This window comes from Podarcis filfolensis (assembly GCF_964270895.1).
Source record: "Podarcis filfolensis genome assembly, chromosome: 6".
In the NCBI taxonomy this organism is placed as follows: Eukaryota; Metazoa; Chordata; class Lepidosauria; order Squamata; family Lacertidae; genus Podarcis; species Podarcis filfolensis.
Genome location: NC_139609.1, coordinates 68,209,497 through 68,227,934, shown reverse-complemented (window position 1 = coordinate 68,227,934; position 18,438 = coordinate 68,209,497). Strand labels below are relative to the sequence as shown.

At 41.1% G+C, this 18,438-nt stretch overlaps 1 protein-coding gene across 11 annotated transcripts in view; it reads left to right on the top strand.

Moving 5' to 3' along the window:
* The window catches only part of PPFIA4 (PTPRF interacting protein alpha 4), a 108,674-nt gene that overhangs the window by 4,794 nt on the left and 85,442 nt on the right, over positions 1 to 18,438 (top strand). The window lies entirely within an intron of this gene.

The window sequence follows — 18,438 nt, the reverse complement described above, 5'->3', positions numbered from 1 at the left end:
GTCTCAGGGTGGGCTACAACAATTTAAAATTCAGTATTAAAAACAGTTAAAATTAATTACAGTCACAGAAATAGGGTGGGTTTTGAAAACACCATCTCATGTTTCAAAGGCCAGTGTAAAGATTTGCTAAAAGCTGTATAGTGAAGGGACCAGACACATCTCAATTTAGGGACTGCCGCAGAGAATGCATTCTTCTGGGCCACCTCGTTTCCAAATATCTAGGGTTTGGTAACTACCAAGTGGGCCCTCTCTTCTGATCTTAACATCCAAGGAGGTCTGTAGAGAAAGAAGCAGTCTCACAAATTCAGGGCTTTAAACAGTAACCAAAGAACCTTGAATTGGGCTTTGAAATGAACTGCCAGCCAGTGCAGCTGTTTTTGAACAAGGGTTATATGAGTTCTAAAGGTAACCCCAGCCAGTAATCTGGTCGCTGCAATTTGAATCAGTTGAAGTTTCAAAGCTGTTTTCAAGGGCAGCCCCATGTAGCCCCATTGCAATAATCCAGTCTCGAAATGACCAGAGCATGGAGTACCATGACCCAAGGGCTCGTCTGGACAGCCTTTTATGCTACCTTTCTAGGTACAGGGCCAAGCTTTAAAGCTCCATGTCCAGGCAGTTTTTGGTTTTAGTTTTTTGTCTCAGTGCTTTCCCCAGGAAAACCATGTTTTACCATTGAATCAGAACAAACAACATTTTTTAAAATCTCACAGTTGCAGTGTAGACTAGTGGAATGTAATACAAATTAAACAAAAAAATTAAAAGATAAATTAGAGTCTCTTGAAATCACCAGTTATTTAGCAAGCATATGAAGCAAAGAGAATTCTTTGTTGATGAATTAGTAGATAAGGGAACTGATAGATATTTCTAAATTTTATACATTGAAAAGAGTTGCTGATGTTACCACCTGCTGATAGTAGTTAAGAGACCTATGTAGTTATGAGATCATTTTTTGAGACAAGGGAACTTCAAAGTAAGTGTGATTTGTATGTTCCATTGAAAACAGTGGGAATTCTAAGAGATGTGTGTAGGATTGACATGTATTAGTTGGTGTTAAAAAATTACTACAAGTTATGCTGTTAGGCAAGACCTGGGCGAAAAGTCTAGGACCCCACTCAGCAAAATGAGAGATGCAGTAGGTCAGTAACACCAAGACTCCCTTGGGCCTGGCATATTCTGAAGTATTTGAAATTATAGAAACTCATCTAAAGAGCAGGCTCTTGTGAGTCTATTTAGTCAAGAGACTAAAATTACCTAACTAAACCATGAATATATGCAATTAATTGTATTATGGCACTCATTACCACAGAATGTGGTTGAATGTGGTTGAAATGAGGCTCATGAATATATGCAATTAATTGTATTATGGCACTCATTGCCATAGGATGTGGTTGAAATGAGGCTCTGGTAAATTGGCAAGAGGGTTGTTCTTTGGCACATAATTGAGTTCTGAATATTTCCTCTTGATAATAAAGTGTGTGCGTTTTCTACTTTGAAAAAAGATCATAATTCTATATCAAGCGTAATTCTGTGGCCAGAATGAATTATAGAATTTAATGTATTTCTGCTTATTTTCAATAACGTATTCTGCTTCCAACATTTATGAGATGAGGAAGGAGCTTGTAGGACACTGAAGCCCTGTTGCTGCCCCCTGTCTACAGTTTATGGTATTTAACCTTGCAACAACTCTACCTCTAGCCTATCATTAATATTTTGTAAGGGCTAGGAATGGGCTTTTCTAAAATTTGAACTTGAGAGTCTCAGTATGCTAGATTCTCTGTTTAAATATAATCTTCAAGAGCATATGTGTTATACATCCTGCTCAGGTAAAATTATTTTTCTGTGCTCCTCTATAATGAAATACCAGCATTCAAGTGAGAATTTGGCACCTAGCACAAAGTTAGATGTTTCATAAATAACAGCTGGGGCTGAGGACTCTCATAGTTGGTCATGGTGCTCATCATATATGGCATTACTTATATTCTATATAAAATGCATTGTCTCAAAGCACCCATTTCTATGTTTCAGTTCCTGTGTCAATCGTAATTCTCCATCCAACTGCTTTAATTAGTTCTTCCCCAACTGATTGTATTTGAACTGTCTTGCAGTATTGGGAAGATCTTACTTGTTACCACTGGGTTTTGATCCTGGCCTCATTTAAGTGGTTTAAGCAAGAGATTGGCATTGCATTGCAACCCTTATGGTATGATATAGTTATGCTGATTATTTTGTCACCATTTGATTTCCCCAGTGCGTTGTGTTTTCTTTAGTACTGTCTTTTGTGAACACTTCCCACCTTTCAATTTTAATTCTTTCTGGTAAGGGAGTGTTAATGAAGCATTGAGTCACACATGTGCTGCTCTGCATCTGTATTTATGCTTGATTCCTCCCCCCCCCCCCCATTTGAAACTTTTCACTGGTTCTATTTCAGTTTGGAGATCATAAGTACTGCATCTGCTGATCATTATAGTGACTCTGGCCTGGCTTTGATGAAACAATGCTGTTTGCCATGACACTGAAACACTATTTTCCATACCTGCCTGCCTGGGTCTTAAAATATTCAGTTGAGACTCTTTTCCTATATATTCACAAACAAGAGAGTATTTCCTGTTGTAATATCCCAGCTTTGGAATACCTTCCCCTAAGAGGTATGACTGGCACCAGTCAAGAATGTTTATACATTCTTTTTGTATACACAGAAAGCCAAGCAGAAATCTGTCTCACCTTTGAATGGATATTAATGTGCAGGGCAAAAGATTTGTGGGTTGTATGATGAAATATATTGAATTGTACTGCTAGGTGGTATAAAAGGTATAGTTGCAAATTAATTAGAATAAGCATACTTATTCTGGAAACACTTGACTTTTAGAATTGGACACTTGATTTAAATGGATTCACCCATTCATTTACAGTTTGATTTGCCCTAATCCACCAAGCTGTGGGGGGGGGCATTCTCTAAATTATAATGATAATTCTTTTGATAAGAATTAGTTTTGTATTTCCCGATCCATGGAAATAATATGCTTTTGAGGTGGCTAAAACTGGATTGGTGGAATCGTTTATATAGTTAGATAATCTTTGCACAAAGGTTGAATAGTTGCAGTATCCCCACGTGTTTGTAATCTAATCAGTGGCGTAGCGTGGGGGGTGCAGGGAGGGCCGGCCGCACCGGGCGCAACATCTGGGGGTTAGGGTTAGGGGGCGCAAATCCACGGGTTAGGGGGCGCAAATCCACGGGTTAGGGGGCGCAAATTACTTGCCTTGCCCCGGGTGCTGACAACCCACGCTACGCCACTGAATCTAATACAGTTTGAGGTCTCACACTATGCTTTTGTGAATTGTAGAGCAATGGTATTATGGTAGTGGGAAATACTGTAAGACGAGGATAGTGGGTGGTGACATTACAGTCTTAGTAGGGGCTACGGTTATGTAAGTCCAGGTCCTCAAAGAATGTATGGCAGTAGAGCTGAACAAATAACATTGTACCTAAACGTTGCTAGTTCAGCCATGAAATACTACATTGCAGAAGTATTGCTTTGAAGTCCTAGATATTATCTTTGCTTAATAACAGTTGCTGCCCTCAGTATCACTGAACTCTGTTAGTTGTTGCTAAAGTGCAAATCTTCATGATCTAATTATGTTTAGGAGCAGACAGATAGTCCTGCTCATATTCTTCTTTCCACACTTCCTTTTACCAGTGTTTTGTAGCAGTGGTTTTGAAACTTAAAACACATTATTTATTTAATTTAAAATAATTTATATTTTGCTGTTCCTATCTGGGGAGGTCAGAGCAGCATACATTAAAAACAGTAAAACAATGTTATAGCCAGTGCCAAAACTCATGGCCATTGTACCTTTTCATTGTAGTTATTTTCCTGAATGTTAGCTCCCTTACCTTGACAGATAACAGTTTCTTCTCTAGCACAATTCATAAATAGCATTGCATTCCTTCTGTTTATTTAAAAACAACAACACATCACCCCTACTTTGCACTGCCCAAGCTGTTCAACTCTAGGGATTTTTCAGGCAGTTACTTAAAGAAATTACAGCAAAATATTTCATACCCTCAATAGGATTATTTCTAAAGTAAAGTGGGGAACAATGCTTTCTTTCTTATGCCATTCATTAATATAAAAAGCAATATCTTTAGAATATATTTCTCTGTAATTATCCACATAAGATCTGCAGCTAAAGTAGTCACTTGCTTATAAAGGGGTGTTTTGTAATGGTTTATTATTAGTATCTGGAATTAGCAGTGAGAGCTTTTTCCGCCATGCTTTCCATCCAGTACTCCTCAATTAAAAAATAAAACGCATGACTGTGACAATGAGTAGATTCTTTGGCACCAAGACTGACTGGGAGACTAAGTTGTTCTTAAAACCAAGTATTCTGATTTAGCTGGCTGGAATATGAGGGGATAGGGTGTTGTTCAAACTGCTGAAGAGTAAATGTTGGCTGCATCCCTACTTAGCATGCATCTGCAACCATGGACGAAGGAATGTTTAAGTTCTGAAGTGTCTCAGACTTCAGCTAGTGTCAAAAACGTCAGCACTGAAAACTGACAAGCATAAAATCTGTTAGCCAGTAGAGATTGCCTAGAAGGCTAGATCATTTGGACATTGTTCAGCAACCCCAAAGCAGCTTTGGTAGGTAGAGCAAGCATGCATGACGAGGGAGCAAGACTGATGGTAGTAGAGTGCAGTTTCTTTTCTTAACAAGTATCTGACTCTCTTTGGAGTTTTGAAGAATTCATAGTAAATTATTGCCATCTGAAAATTAACTTGCTATTTTATTTGAGGGTATGGTTGTAAACTCTTAGCAACTCATTTTAGTTTCTCTTATTATTTTACTTATTGTCTGAGGTCTTTCCCCCCAAAGCCTTGACTTTTATTTCTATATTGCTGAACTGATCAACAGAGAGCTCCAGTTGTGTGGAGCCCATGCAGTGTGGAGTGGGATTGTACCTGCTATCTCTGACCACTAGGGATGCCTGATAGCCACACATTGAAGATAATGTTGGGAAAAGGCCTATGCACATACTCCAGTATGCACAGGGCTGGTATATATTATGGCTGAACACACACTTTGATTTTGAGGGGTAGCAATCATGTGGATTGGGCTGTGAGTACTGGATTCTGTACTTTCAGCATTATTACTATTTTGAGTCAGTTGGCTGTACATATGAGCTGAGAGGCCAGTGGACATTGTTCTATACTGTGTGGGTTTGACACACTTTTATGACTCTTTTTATTTTTTCTGATAGAAACAATTAAAGCCAGTTTTGAATCTAACAGCCACCAGATTATTGAAATTATTGTATATATTCAGTAGGGAGAAATATTTTGTCTCTCTGAGTTCCAGCATCATGTTAAGCATTTTGGTGGGCAGATGCCTAGAATATTTCAAGCCCTGCACATGTTCATGTCTTTGCATGCAGTCAAGAGAGTGTGTCAATTGGTGTCTTGGCTAGAAGAGCCAGTTGAGCACTCTTCTTGGTTTTTTGCTTGCTCATTCCAAGACTTGCCTGCATTGAGAGAACATGTTCTGTTCTTGCTATGTACATTAGAGAGAAATCTACAGTTCACAAATGCTTAATGCCACATTTGCACTGCTGAGCCTTGGTCTGTCAAATTGCTTGTAGGGTACGTTAATTTTTCAAAATTGTGACAGATTCTTCAGTAGCGATTTTGAGATAGAGGGTTCCAAAACAAGTGGTGTTGTATGCCAGTGAGCATCTTATTATTAAATAATAATCAGCTGAACATTGGGGATGTGAAGCTGCATTTCCCCCTTGTGCCTTGACTTAAATTTGCTAAACATTTTACTGATGTCATTATTTGTTTCAGACACCATAGGGAAAACAAATTTTGAGTTTTATGTACAGCAAGAGACATTCTTTTCATCCAACTCTTTACTGGTTTTGGCTAGAGGACCTGGGACACAATGTTAAATGTCTAGGTACCCAACAAGTGACATACTTTATCAGTACTTTTTCTTATCCGCCAACCCTCAAGTTTACTGCTGCTGCTGTTGAATGCCAGGTTGGCTCTGAATAAGATATCCCTCATCCATGATCCGACTGTGGATGAAGAGCTGATCTGCTCTGTATCACTGAGACCTGGGTGGGTGAGCAGGGCGGAGTTGGTCTCATCCAGCTATTCCCACCTGTGTACATGGTGCAGCATCAGGGCAGACTTGAGGGTTGAGGAAGGGGAAGTTGCTGTGGTCTATAGAAATTCAGTCTCTGCTGGTTTACTGCCAGCATCATTGCCCAGCAGTCGAGCTTACAGAGCTGGTCTCGAAGGTGGTGTTGAGGACTCATACTGATGGTTTTGGAGGACTTCCATGCAAGGTGGTTGCAGTGACAGCAGAAACCATAACTGAATTCCTTGTCAGAATCTAAACTTTAGATCTATCACCTGTCATCTTGGTCTGTAAGTTAATGAAAACAAAAAATACTGTTCCAAATTATCTTTATTGAGTCTCATCTAGTGAATAAGAGAGGCAGTTCTGATCTATGATGCTTGCCTTGGAGACTACAACTTCATTTTTTTCTTGGCAAAGGATTCTAAGTTTCTAGACTCATGATAAACTGATGTTGATGAGACAGAAGATAATGACACTGACCAAAGCATCTTTGGGGCACAAGTAGATTTTTATGCTCCTAGGCACAATGGTCTTCTGACATGGGATCAAATTCCATGTGGCTCTTTCTGCTTTTCATTCTTGTGATCACAGAGCAAATGTGCCTGTTGTTGGCAGGGAGGGTCATGGAATATTTCTAAAGTTTATTCAGAATCTCCTCCTTTATTAGTTTGTGTCACAGATTCCTTGCCACCTCTGTTCTTCATCCTCAAATCTTCTTCTCCAACTATCTATCCTTCATGTTTGCTCTTCAATCCGTTGCTTACTCTATACTTTTCTCCTTGTCCTTTAGCCTCACTATGTCCCACACAATAAAAAAAAATTCCTTCCAGTAGCACCTTAGAGACAGACTAAGTTTGTTATTGGTATGAGCTTTCGTGTGCATGCACACTTCTTCAGATACCGCTCATACCAATAACAAACTTAGTTGGTCTCTAAGGTGCTACTGGAAGGAATTTTTTAATTTTCTTTTGACTACGGCAGACCAACATGGCTACCTACCTGTAACTATGTCCCACACAGTACCTCTTTTCCATATGCAACCTACCCTGTATGTGGCTTTGAAAACTAATCAGTTTGATAACTTTGCATTCTCTCTGAAAAGCCAGGCTGCAGTTTTCTTAGTTTCCCTTTTTAATTTCCCAAATATTTCACACCATCAGCCAAACTGTTCCAAAGGCTTTAATGCCACAAGTGTAATACAATATAGATTTTTAAAAATGCTAATAAGCCAGCATGTGTTAATAGAACAGTTCAGGTGTCATGTTCCTGGCTTCATAAAACATAAACTATGGTTTTGAAGCCAGGAGCAAGCATTGTTCATGTAGTCTCTTCCTCTTGTTTGACTTGGAAATCCTCCTTTGTTTTGGATTACATGCAGAGTGGGGAATTTTGTTTTAAAGAAACAGGATATCTGCACCAAAACTGGTGCACAGTGGCAGGACTCTCAGTCCTGTTGAAGTTAGAAACTTCATAAACTGTCTTCCATGGATTATGAAGTTAGGAATATTATGTCTGAACCAGCCTGTTAGTATGTGTCTTGTTGAGGCATTAAAAGCATGTTAATACATTGTTTGTTCTGTTAAAACTTTAAGTGAGCTATAACACCCTATTGTTACCAGTCCTCAAGGAAAATTTGTGTGAACAAATATGTTTTGACAGAGAATGCTAATCTGTGTTAGTAACACAGTGTACTTTCCTAATATAGACAGTCCCCCACTGCTGCTGCTTCCCAGCAGCTCTTTTCAGAGTTCTCATTTGCAACCTGTATGGCACCATAGAGAATTCTCCACAGTATTTCTGGCGTGGAGCATCACGGTGCTCCTTTGTATTTGCTTTTTACTCATTAAACATATTTTAATCGGGGTGGACTTCTGCAAATACTATGGAGCAAGAATTGACTACAGTTTCCCCACCTAGGCTTAGAAGCCACATTATCTTGCATGAACAACATATGTGTCTCTTCTTCCTCTGCTGGTGAGGAAATGTGCATGCCTGAATCCACCATAGTGGCTCTGGAGACCTGCAGATAGTACAGGATTTGTTTCTGCAATAATCTGGGCACATTTCCATGTGAACAGACCACTATTGTACATCATCTGTTCCCTCAGTGTGGGTAACAGAAGATCACAATCTGGTCTGTGAATACTGCATCCAGATAATTTTGAATCCAAATTCATCGCCTGCCACAAGAATTCAAACTAAAAATACTGTTAGCAGTGCTATTAAATAATTAAGAGTAATCATGCTGCATTCATACAATGAAATGGTTTCATAGCCCCACATCACAGCCTGATGGCACCTGGTGTAGCTCTCTTTCTAAAGCTAAGTAAATTGAAGCCAAGCTAGTCCTTGGTTGGAGACTAACTTGGAACCCCATGTACTCTGCTCTGAACTCATGTTGGACATACACTAATTGCATATGAATAAAAATAAATGTGAAGTACCGTACTTGAAGAACTTTCTGTGGAGTCAGCAGCACCTTGTAGCATCTGACTCTTCATACAACTTCCTGTGTGCATGATCAGCTTAAGTGTAGATCTTCTACTCTGTAATGCACACCATTTTAGCAGAACACTAGCAGCTATGTGTTCTGAAATTCAGTATAGGACTTCAAATTTTCTGAAGTAATATTTATTTCTGTGATCTGTAAATGATTTAGAAATGCATAAGGACATTTTTTTTTTGCCACTCTGAACATGCTTAATGCACTCAGACTTCTAGGGATATTTCCCCTTTTTTATTTTAAATAAGTTTTATAAAGAAGATACTGGTTGGGCCAGTTACTGGAAAATATATGCTTTGAATTCTGGGGAAATATACTTGTTGCCCTCCAGTGGTTAGTTGAATATTAACACATGTTTGGACATGGGCATGCATACCTGTACCTTCTAAAACTAATATGTTAACCCTGAAGCAAGCATATTTGCCTTTTTCAGCTCACTTGCATTTAGCATGGTGTGGCTGCCTTATATGAAGGATTGTAAACTAAATAATTCGTAAAGTTTAAAACAGGTCCAGTCATTCTATTTAGTACTCTCTTGGTACAGCAACCTTTCAGGACATTGCTGATGATGGCCTTAGAAGCTGAATGCATGTTACTCATTAACTACTCCAATAATTGCATGATGTTGAGAGTGTGAGGCGGAAATTGGCTAATTGGCAGAATCAGCACTTCTGCTGATTTCTGGAAATCTAATAGTTAAACTACATCAGCAGAATCTGACTGGAAACAGAACTGCTACCTGGTGTGTAATTGGAGCTTTTTGAATATAAAAGTGCATGCTACAGTACTGGGAGCTGACCTTGTATTTTTATTTGTTACACGAGCACAATCTGTAAGCATGTAGGCAACACTAATATCTTACAGCATCTCTCTTTCCATGAGTTCTAGAAAAGATAAGCATTATAGTTCCTTGTGTGAGTTATTTCCCAACGAGGGGGTGGCTACGGGTTCTTGACATGCAAATCTTCTCCACTTCTCACTGGGGAGGAGTTGCGGAGGATTGCGTGGCCACCCGCTCCCCACCGGGGGCGGGGGACTTTGTCCCCCGTTGTCTGGGGGATCCCGGCCATGTCAGAGCCCGGCCAGCCAATCCGCTGGCCGGGGGGGCGTGGTCGGGTCCGTTTAAGCTGAGGCGCAAGCCAGAGGGATCCTCTTTGGCTCGCTTCCTAAATCACCTGCCCTCCCTCCCTATTTTGCAGGTTTTAGGCACTGGCCTTGCTATGGACTTCGGTTGGTCGCCGTTAAGGGGCCTGGTAGGAATTTTTCTACATGGCAAATTGGCACTGGCCATTTGGTTTTCGCCTACCTCGTAGCAATTGTCACAACTTTGTTAGGGTTGCAGTTAGGCATTGTATGACTTTGTGGTGGGGGAGGGGAGGTATGGCCATCACCTGCCCCTCCAAGCTTAAGGGTATTCCGTTAAAGGAATCCGGGGGTGTTGATCTTGTTCGAAGCCCGGGTCAGGGGCTAGGGCCATGACACGATCCCGACGGAAACACCAGGGGGAGCTCGAGTTGGTTTGTATCGACAGGGCTCCCCCTTCCGGTGGTTTACCCTTGCCGGACTTCCTGCTCATGGGGTACGAGTCAGATATAGTCGGGTCCATTCAATGCCTAAGCCAATACTGCTCACATTCTGTAATCAATAAAGTTGAGGGGGTGGCTACAGGATCTTGACACGCAAGCTCTATTGTCTCTTCTATCTTGCTGTTTTATGATAATGGTATATATACTTCAACCTATGATCATCATCAAGCTTTTGAGTTATCCTTTGGCAAACATTACAATGGGGAATCCTGAGAATGTCACCGCACAGTGGTACCTCGGGTTACATATGCTTCAGGTTACATACGCTTCAGGTTACTGACTCCGCTAACCCAGAAATATTACCTTGGGTTAAGAACTTTGCTTCAGGATGAGAACAGAAATCGTGCAGTGGCGGCGCAGCGGCAGCAGGAGGCTCCAATAGCTAAAGTGGTGCTTCAGGTTAAGAACAGACCTCCAGAACGAATTAACCCAAGGTACCACTGTACTGCTATTTCTCATTGCCCCAGATCCCAAAGTTGATCAGCATGTAAAGCTCAATTTGCCTCTTTTAGTGCTTTTAGCCTTCCCAGCCTCTTCCAAACAATGGAAGGTATCTATTCAAAATTATGTTGGCTAGGCCAGAGTTCAGCTATGTTAGATTAGTTTTACTTCTTTAAGCATCTCAGTGTAAGCTTTGCTTTTTGGGTGGAAGTCTAAAGATGTGGGAATAATGACTATTTTACACAATTAAACTATTTCCAGGGGTGGGCAACAGTTATCCTTATGAGTAGTTTTCACACCTGTGATGAGAACAAATGTCAGAGGATATTCAACCTCTAGATGCTGTTCCTGAGATGACAGAATCTGAAAACAACCTCTTGATTTACAGTTAAGCACATCTGTGTGAGAAATGCTCTCACAAATGGATTTAAAATAACACAGGACTTAAAAGACTAAAGATGAGAAAAACTCTGTAAGATAATGTCATCTAATGAGCCCTGCAGACATAACATAATGGAGCCTTATAAGTCCAGTAATTTACTTCTTCAAATATTAACAGTAAGGAAGTTTTAAACCCAACATTCAGAAAGTTTATGTTCTTTGGAGTGAAATTAGCATTGTCATTTTAGCAAATAACAGAAAGAGCAGAGAAATTATTCTTATGTCAGTTCTGAAGGATTTCTTTTGAGATAAGTCCACCTGTTCATTTGATAACTGTAACTGCACAAAACCAAATTATTGAATATAATATTATCTATCTTATTTTAACTAGTTTTAAGCTTTCTTTGCTATTTGTCACCACTGCATTGCTTGCTGACTACTAGGGTTGTTTTCTTCAAATTAATTAGTCTTCTATTTTTTTTTTATTTCCCAAAAATAAATTTTACAGACGTGGTAACTTTTTATTTTCTTATTCACCAGTCATAATTGTATCTCACAACAAGCCTGAATGGTAGGTTAGGTTGAGAAATGGTTACTGGCCCAAGGTTGCCCAGTTAGCTTCATGCCAGAGTGGGGATTTTAACCCTGGTCTCCCAGGTCCTAGTCCAGTACCCTCACCACTATACTACATTGGCTTTCAAAATTAGGAAAAGGTTTGCAGCTGATGGTAGAAGACTAGTTAAGGAGGTATATGGGGAGGTGCAGAGGGGGTTCAGAAGGAATGGTTTGGGGGTTGCTGCTCCCCCCAGTATCTACCTCTGAGGCAGCTAACTGGTTTACACTACTTATATAGCAACATACGAAGCGGACTTATACTTAGTCACCATTGGTTTGTTTAGCTCAGTATTGGCTATGTTGACTGGTAGAGGCTCTCCAGGATTTCAGGCAGGATTCTCTCCTAGCCCTAACAAGAGATGTAGGGGATTGTATCTGGGACCTTCTGTATGCAAAGCATTTGCTCTATTACTGATCCAAAAGGCTTGACACTGCTTTTTGGTGTTAAGACATTGACAGTTGAAACATTTCTGCATTTTTTGTGGATTGTCTGTATTACACCTTGAGGAAAACAAATTTTGTTTATGTGCGTATTTATAGAAAACTAGTTTAAACTCAAATATGCAGCTGTGACATTTGTGATCTTCTTTAGTACAGAATGTTTCTCAATCCAGACCACTGCATATGTTGGTTTTCATCTGTTACAGATGATGCACTTATTAAATAGCCAAACCATGTCTAGATCTGCTTCTGCTCGTGTTTGAGAAAAAATGTTCCTTGAAAGAAAGCACTTTTGTTACAGCAGAAATAAATCTTATTGTACCTTTAAAAACAACAGATTTATTGTTACTTCTTAATTGTAGACCAGAGCCCACTTAATCAGAGAAAAAGTGTTACTCTTGGCAGGCAGAGATGAGATAAGGGCTATAGAAAAATGGGACAAAAAAGGCCAGGACACATAAGAGATACATAAGATCCTGTGTCTCTTTTGACTTTTAATGTATCTGCTGCACTTACGTAATGTTAAAAATATTAACTCCATTTAGGAATGTAGCAGCTAAATTAGTTTGCGTTGCTAGGAAGCAAACAGCAAAATCTGTTATGTAGGTCTCTGAAGAGAATTAACAATACACAACATAAAAATCAAATAAATAGGTGGTTCTTTTCATAGTCATAGAATTCATTTTCCAGATAGGGAAGAAATCCTTTTGCTGCTACAGTTGTTGCTGTTACTAACCTATCCATGTGCTTGGATTTATTTATTAAATTTATATCCTGCCCTTCCTCCCATAGGATCCCAGGGTAGTTGCATGATGCTCAGGACACTGGCGGAGGAAGAGGCTTGCGGGAGGAGTGCACCGCCCCCGGCAGCGCAATCCTGGCGGGGTGCCATTGTGGCTGCTCCCCTGCCTGCGCTGGGCGCCACACCCCTACAAACGGTGCGCCACGCCCCTATGATGTGCACCACGCCCTTACAGGTGGTGCGCCATGCCCCCGGGACACGTGCCAGCCCCGCCCCCACCTGCTCTCTGTCCCCTGGTGCCAGAGCATGGAGCTCCGCCACTGGCTTAGGAGTGTAAATTCTGATTTTGAAGTGGACCTTTGATGGCCTAATGCATTAAGAATAAACACTCAAAGCCTCATTTGGCTTTGTTCCACTTTTATGCTTAAGAGCATATTGTGCTACCAAGAACAGAATTAACTGAACAGAGTACTGTACTTCTGTGCTACTAAGGGAGCCAAACATCTGCTAAACCTTAAGGGCCAGAGGTAGGAGAATCTTATGACTCATTCATTCCTCCTTTAGCAGACAAGAATGTGGCAGGTTGTCGGTCTGTGTTAAGGACAACTCAGAAAAACTCAGACTGGAGAGACTTGGGTCCCAAGGAGTTAATGTTCTATAGATTATTCCTGCATTTCCAAACTAGTTTTGGGTTCTGTAGTGGCAGCTCCTGCCCCTATCCATGTAAAACTTTCTCTCCATAGTGGCTTTTTGTCAGATCTTGGAACAAACTCTCTATGCCAGGGAGATCAGTTACCATGACCTCTAGGAAAGTAGGAATATTATAATCTAATAGATAAGAGTGAGGGTTATCTAAGTGTGTATTGAACCTCTTGGGTAGTTAAGTCCTTATAATATGTTATATACAGATAAATGTAGAATGAGCCTTCTGGTGCAGGAATTCTTTGGATGTCAAGGGGTAGGCACATGTCTCCTGCTGGCTGTAATACAAAAATATATATTCATATGGTGCAGTTTCCTCATGTGAATTGTCTAGTACCTACTGTCCTTTCCCTGCTTGAAAGTTACGATATTGGCAAACGAGGCTTGTGTGTTTTGTCCTCCGCCCCCAAAAGTAATAATGTCTATTGATGTTTCCCAAACTTAATTCTTTGTTGATAAAACCAAAAATTCACATGTGTAAATGAAAATAGTCACAGTGCTGAAGGGTCTTCATGACTTACAGGCAGCCAAGTTTAACAGAATAGCAAAAGTAATACCATTGATTTGATACTGTAGTTTGTCTTGCTGTCTGTCTTTTGAAAAAATAAAAATATGTTCAGCAGTGATGTGGATTGTAGTACTCATTCCCACAGGGTTTTAGAAGTCAAGACTTTGTGACTCTGTATTGGTTCCAGGAAATTTCATTATGTATGGTGGACTGAGGTGCACATAAATTCCCAAAGCGCATTGTAGCCTCTGGGCAATTTGGTATAAGAGGAGTACCATTCAATCTTTCTTTGTGTTCATAATATTGTGATAACCATAGACATCTTGTTCAGCTGCAGTGTTAATGTCTAAAGGCTTCAGTTTTGCAGTCCTTGAGCAAAATTCTGCATTGATGTCATGCCTCTGCAGTCCTTCTCTTCTAGACATTTGTAGTGCTGCTACCTGGATTATAATAAATTCAAGTTTATGTAACACTGCATGATTAACTTGGTTCATAGATTTGATATAAGCTCCTGAAATTTATATTTATTTTTTAAAATGCAGAATCACATGAACAGTGGCAAGGGATGAGAAATCATGTTTCATTATACCTCCAATGCCTCTTAGGCTTTTTTACCTTTTATTACAAGTACGTACAGTGGTACCTCCAGTTATGAACTTAATTCGTTCTAGAGGTCCATTCTTAACCCGAAACCGTTCTTAACCTGAGGTGTTCTTTTGCTAATGGGGACTCCCGCTGCTGCCGCGCTGCCGACATGCGACTTCTGCTTGCATCCCGGGGCAAAATTCGCTACCAGGAGACCTACTTCCGGGTTAGCGGAGCTCGCTATCTGAAGCGTTCTTAAGGAGGACGGTATGTAACCCGAGGTTCTACTGTATGGGGAATGTTTCATCCTCCAGATATTGCAGAACTACAAAAGTCCCCATCCCTGGCCATTGGCCATGATTGCTGGGGCTGATGGGAGTTGTAGTGCAGCAACATCTGGAGGGCCAAAGGTTCCTCACACTTGTTTCATTAAGATGATTTGGGGTTCTTTGCAAATATGAGGAAACAAAAACATATTGAAACAAAAACTTGTTATCCTATGGAACAAGGACCCAGAATTTAAAGAAATAGATTTATGCTTGTATTGCAGAACCAGTGCTGCTAATGCTGCTGTTCTTCTACAACTGTACACTGGATTGGCCATTTTTTTGACTGGTTGTTGAACGTTTGGAAAGTACTGTAAAAAGTGCTGCATAAGGGACTTTGACACATGTCAATTATTGTGATGCCAGATGATTGACGTGGGGTTTCCCAGCTATCTGTTGAAGGTGGCCTGCAGGGGTAGGGAGGAGATAAGCATCTGGTCTGCCAGGGCAAAAAAGATCCCCACCCCGCCTTTGCACAGTGTCCTAAGACAGCAGGTTCCATCAGGCCCTTCTATTCTTCCCTCTGATGGGTCAGGAAAAGTAATTTGGACTTAGAAACCATTAGAAACCTTGTAGAGGAACAGCTAGGTATAAAGAGACAAATGGGGGATTTGGAAGGAATGCTGCTGCAGACAACCTTAGGGTAAGTTTGATGATGAAAATAATGCTATAAATTGCTATACTGATCTGCTTGTATGGCTGAATGGTCTGTTTCCTGAAATGGAGCTGACAGAAAGTGATATTGACGGAGCTCACCAAACCCTTTACCCTAAGCCCAGGGCAGCAGACAGACCCGGAGATGACATTATAAAATTTCATAGAATCATAGAATCATAGAATCATAGAATCATAGAGTTGGAAGAGACCACAAGGGCCATCGAGTCCAACCCCCTGCCAAGCAGGAAACACCATCAGAGCACTCCTGACATATGCTTGTCAAGCCTCTGCTTAAAGACCTCCAAAGAAGGAGACTCCACCACACTCCTTGGCAGCAAATTCCACTGTCGAACAGCTCTTACTGTCAGGAAGTTCTTCCTAATGTTTAGGTGGAATCTTCTTTCTTGTAGTTTGGATCCATTGCTCCGTGTCCGCTTCTCTGGAGCAGCAGAAAACAACCTTTCTCCCTCCTCTATGTGACATCCTTTTATATATTTGAACATGGCTATCATATCACCCCTTAACCTCCTCTTCTCCAGGCTAAACATGCCCAGCTCCCTTAGCCGTTCCTCATAAGGCATCGTTTCCAGGCCTTTGACCATTTTGGTTGCCCTCCTCTGGACACGTTCCAGTTTGTCAGTGTCCTTCTTGAACTGTGGTGCCCAGAACTGGACACAGTACTCCAGGTGAGGTCTGACCAGAGCAGAATACAGTGGCACTATTACTTCCCTTGATCTAGATGCTATACTCCTATTGATGCAGCCCAGAATTGCATTGGCTTTTTTAGCTGCCGCGTCACACTGTTGGCTCATGTCAAGTTTGTGGTCAACCAAGACTCCTAGATCCTTTTCACATGTAGTGCTCTCAAGCCAGGTGTCACCCATCTTGTATTTGTGCCTCTCATTTTTTTTGCCCAAGTGCAATACTTTACATTTCTCCCTGTTAAAATTCATCTTGTTTGTTTTGGCCCAGTTCTCTAATCTGTCAAGGTCGTTTTGAAGTGTGATCCTGTCCTCTGGGGTGTTAGCCACCCCTCCCAGTTTGGTGTCATCTGCAAATTTGATCAGGATGCCCTTGAGTCCATCATCCAAGTCGTTGATAAAGATGTTGAATAAGACCGGGCCCAAGACAGAACCCTGTGGCACCCCACTAGTCACTCTTCTCCAGGATGAAGAGGAACCATTGATGAGCACCCTTTGGGTTCGGTCAGTCAGCCAGTTACAAATCCACTGAGTGGTAGCATAGTCAAGACCGCATTTTACCAGCTTCTTTACAAGAATATCATGGGGCACCTTGTCAAATGCCTTGCTGAAATCAAGGTAGGCTACATCCACTGCGTTCCCTTCATCTACCAGGCTTGTAATTCTGTCAAAAAATGAGATCAGGTTCGTCTGACATGACTTATTTTTCAGAAATCCATGCTGACTATTGGTGATCACAGCATTCCTTTCTAGGTGCTCACAGACTGTTTGCTTAATGATCTGCTCCAGAATCTTCCCTGGTATTGATGTCAGACTGACTGGGCAGTAATTATTTGGGTCCTCTCTTTTCCCCTTTTTGAAAATAGGGACAACATTTGCCCTCCTCCAGTCTGCCGGGACTTCGCCTGTTCTCCAGGAATTCTCAAAGATGACTGCCAGTGGTTCTGAAATCACATCTGCCAGTTCTTTTAATACTCTTGGATGCAGTTCATCTGGCCCTGGAGACTTGAATACATCTAGACTAGCCAAGTATTCTTGTACTATCTCCTTAGTTATTCTGGGCTGTGTTTCCTCTGCTGAATCATTTGCTCCAAATTCTTCAGGTCGGGCATTGTTTTCTTTATCGGAGAAGACTGAGGCAAAGAAGGCATTGAGGAGTTCAGCCCTTTCTGTGTCCCCTGTTTGCATTTCACCATCTTCTCCTCTGAGTGACCCCACTGTTTCTTTGTTCTTCCTTTTGCTACGAACATACCCATAAAAGCCTTTTTTGTTGCTTTTAACCTCTCTAGCAAGCCTGAGTTCATTCTGTGCTTTAGCTTTTCTGACTTTGTGTCTACACGTGCTGGCTATTTGTTTGAATTCCTCTTTGGTGGTTTCCCCCCTTTTCCATTTTTTGTACACATCCTTTTTTAATCTTAACTCAGTTAAAAGTTCTTTAGATAGCCACCCTGGCTTCTTTAGGCACCTTCCATGTTTCCGTCTCATTGGTATTGCCTGAAGTTGTGCTTTTACTATCTCCCTCTTAACAAACTCCCAGCCATCATGAAATCCCTTTCCTTTTAGTATTACTGTCCATGGGATCTCACCCAGCATTTCCCTAAGTTTTATGAAGTCGGCTTTCTTAAAGTCGAGAAATTGTGTCCTAGTATGCTTGGCTGCTCCTTTCCGCTGTATAGTAAACTTCAGAAGAGCATGATCACTCGCGCCTAATGATCCTTCCACTTCTACCCCACTAACCAGGTCATCAACATTGGTTAGGACCAGATCTAAAACGGCTGTTCCTCTTGTTGCTTCTCCCACTTTCTGGACAATGAAGTTGTCTGCAAGGCCAGTGAGGAATCTGTTTGACCTTATGCTCTTGGCTGAGTTTGACATCCAACAAATATCCGGGTAATTGAAGTCCCCCATTACTACTATCTCCCTTCCTTTTGCATGCTTGGCCATCTGTTCCAGGAGATGCTGTAAAAGATTTGTTTTATTACATATGCTGCAAAAAAGGACAATGCTTTCAATCTCCCAACTGTCGTTGAGTACTTTTGGTTGACAGAGAATAAGGGGGGGGGGGTGGCAGAGAGAAAAGGTGACCCTACCTACTTTGGGCTTAAG